Source organism: Syzygium oleosum, unplaced genomic scaffold, assembly GCF_021117445.2.
Source record: "Syzygium oleosum isolate NSW1041296 unplaced genomic scaffold, Sole_v2.1 Sole_v2.22, whole genome shotgun sequence".
NCBI classification, from domain to species: domain Eukaryota; kingdom Viridiplantae; phylum Streptophyta; class Magnoliopsida; order Myrtales; family Myrtaceae; genus Syzygium; species Syzygium oleosum.
This window is the reverse complement of record NW_026607506.1, coordinates 6,454,784-6,458,196: the sequence shown is the minus strand read 5'-3', so window position 1 is coordinate 6,458,196 and position 3,413 is coordinate 6,454,784. Positions and strand designations below refer to the sequence as shown.

The 3,413-nt window shown below is 41.2% G+C and overlaps 1 pseudogene; it reads right to left on the bottom strand.

Annotated features, from left to right (window-relative positions):
- Window positions 1-792: 792 nt before the first annotated feature.
- LOC115689389 (cytochrome P450 71D11-like) lies at window positions 793-2,870 on the bottom strand (annotated as a pseudogene).
- Window positions 2,871-3,413: the final 543 nt, after the last annotated feature.

Sequence of the window (3,413 nt, the reverse complement as noted above, 5' to 3'; positions counted from 1 at the left end):
CTGGCGATAAGTCTAAGCATTTATAATGCAAAAGAAGCAAAATTCATTCATACCATGAAAGTACCAACTATTATTAACAAAATTAGTAGATCGAAAATTCAGCCTTTTCTTGTTTCATTGTTTTAGTCTGCGGGAAAAGGTAAATGGGATTATTGGGTTTGAGTTTCAGCTAGCCAACGACCAACGCATGTTTGGCCAAAGACAAACCTTTCCATGTAAAATTATAGGCCAAATGACAAAATAAATTCTAATTTTTTTAGCGGTTTTGAATTTTATCATAACCTTTTAATTTATCAAAAAAATATCCATATTTAAAATTTGTTTCAAATCTATATCAGGTCCTTCAACACTGGAGAAATACCCTGTTAGATTCTTTATCGCAATGTTATAAATACTAAATGCTAAAGAGGGAAATAAAATAAACAATAGCCGGTCTTTGGAGGGAGTCTAGTTGGGGTTGATTTGATACGACTCTGACAGGTGACGATTTATTTTGATAACCTAAAAGAGTGGCGATAAAGTTGAAAAGCGGAGAAAGGATGAATATCTTTGTCACTATTTAGTAATCGGGCTAAACCCCACATGTTTGGTTTAACATTCAAAACTGAGTATTCTATATAAATTATAAATACCTGAAAGCATGGCCTTTACATGCATAGCAATCCCATGTACATGAGAATTTAGACCCAGTTATTTAAATATGAGTAGTCTATATAAAAGATATGCGGAGACGTCACTCATCCAGAAGCACTCGGCCAATGAATGATATACAATTGTAACCTTAACATTCGTCCTACCAGGAGCTAAAAAGACAGGGAGCAAGTGACATTATGAAGTCGATTGATTCTCCTACAATGCATTATTTAGTACATAAACCTCCTTTTCGTCCCTCACAACCGTATAATTGCATTCTTTATGTTTCTTCTCCAGCGTCATTGCTGACAAACAGCTATAACCTTGACAACCCTTATAATAATAACTACTAAAGAAGGTCTCAACAGGGGAAGGTAGGCTGATAGGGCTTGGGAACCAGGTACAGATCAAGCTTCCTCCTCTGAGTCACACCCAGTGACTCACTCATGTCCAACCCTTCACTCTTCATTCCCTCAGGAAGCTCCCAGTCAAAGTGGTACAGCAACATTGCGAGTGGAAGGTCCACATTCGCAAGCCCAAAGTTCATCCCTGGACACATCCTCCTTCCTGCACCAAATGGTATGTACTCAAAGCTAGTCCCTTTGTAATCGACTGGGCTGTCCTTGAACCTCTCCGGGTAAAAGGCCTCAGGGTTGTCCCAGTACTTGGGGTCTCTGCCGATTGCCCACGCATTAACGACCACTTTGGTCTTAACCGGGATCTCGTACCCATTTATCTCGCACCTCTTTCCGCATTCCCTCGGGAGCAGCAGGGGAACAGCAGGGTGCATCCTCAGGCACTCTTTTATTACCAACTTCAGGTACTCTAGTTCGGGCAACCCAATCTCGTCTGCTTTGCCTCTCCTATTGAAGACCTCTCTCACCTCAGCCTGTGCCTTTTTGAGGATTCTTGGGTTCTTCATCATCTCAGCCAATGCCCAATCAACCTGCGTGGCCGAAGTCTCACTCCCGGCGGTGAAAATGTCCTGCATGCACATTTCATGTTCCATTTTTTGTTAGAATAACTCGAATTTTAATCCCCAAATTGACAAAGAAAAGATTGCCTTGAACTATTTAATAACATTTTCAAGCATCAAATTTATATTCAATCGTATCTGCCTCAAGGTTCATGCTAATATAATTTGGCCCGTGCTTTGTCGATAGACTTCTTCTCACATCAATATCATGTCCACAAGTTAAAGTCCATCGACATCGAACTATGACTTTTTCTGAAGTCAAAATCCAACAGATTTGGAAACCCAAAGATGCGGTTCATTTTTCTAAGGAAAATTGAGCATGATGAAAACAGAAAAACTTCCGTACCAGTATTACTGCTTTGATGTTGTCAATGGTCAGGGAAAATTCAGAACCCCCAGGATCGGCAAACCTCAAGAGAACATCAATCAAATCATCATGTCTTGTTTCATCATCTCTTCTCTTAGCCATCTCTCCTCTTTTTTCGCTGATGATTTTGTTCATAATACGGTCTGCTTGCTGATGCAACTTTTCCAATCACGGCTTCAACCCGCTAATCACATGAAGCCACTTTGACGAGGGAAACACGTCCCCAACCTCAAAGCCACCCGCCAATTTAATTGTTTCGGTGACTACTGATATGAACTCCTCCTGCTCTTTGAATTTCTTCCCGAAAGCTGCAATTGAAGTAACTCCGTAGTTAGTCGAGAATAGTCTCTGGGTAAGATTGATTGGAGACCCCGCATTAGAAGCGACCCATTTGACGAGATTCGAAATCTCCTCTTCCCTTATATGCCTAAAAGACTGGACCCTTTTGGCACTCAGGAGCTCCAAAGTGCAGATTTTTCTAAGTTGCCTCCAGTATTCACCGTAAGGCGCGAATGCAATGTCGGTGGATCCATACGATATTTACTTCGGTAGAAAGAAGCGGAGGCCTAGTTGCGAAAGTAAGGTCATGGGTCTTCATCACCTCCTTGGCCATTTTGGCCGACGAAACAACCACATGAGGTACTTCCCCGACCTGCAAATGCATCAACGGCCCGTATTTCTTGGCCAAGTCCCGCAACGCACGATGAGGCGGTGACCCGAGAAGCTGGTGCAAGTTTCCTATGAGAGGGAGCTTCCTCGGACCGGGAGGAAGCTTGGAAAGGCCTTTCACATCGGACTTGTGACATAATTTTAGTAAAGTGAAGATGAAGATGCTCGAGACAATGATCGGAAAGGCAAAAACTTGGAATTCCATTTGGGGGAAAGTGAAGGAAAATGACCAAGCTGCCTTTCTGGAGAGACTTTGCTGAGAATAACTAAATTTATAAGCTCTTTTGGAAGCCTATAGAAGTTGAAATTGTCGCTTAGCTAGTTGGGATCTTTGTGCGGATGATAGTATAAAATACTCACAGATTTGTCACCAATGCGATGCAGACATCCAATGAATGAGGAATTATATATTATTGGAAGCATCGTTGGTCGGCGAATTACGTATGATGCTTCATAGGAGAGTTTTCAAATAAAGAGTTGGAGAGGAGATGATGTTACTGTGTAAGGTTGAGTGGATCATCTTACGCTGGGCCAATGTCTCCACTGTCATAAAAGAAGAGAAAATGGAAAAACAATTGCTTCAAATTTTGAATTGAGACGCTTCATCATATAACGATAAAAAAGGAATCTATGAATTAATAGTATCCTACAATCCTAAATATTCTAGGTTGCTTGTGGGTTATTCATGTACGGCCACGTGTTATACTGAGAGAAAATTTGACGCTTCTGTTCTGGCCTATACGTAGGAACCAAGTTAATTTTATTTGT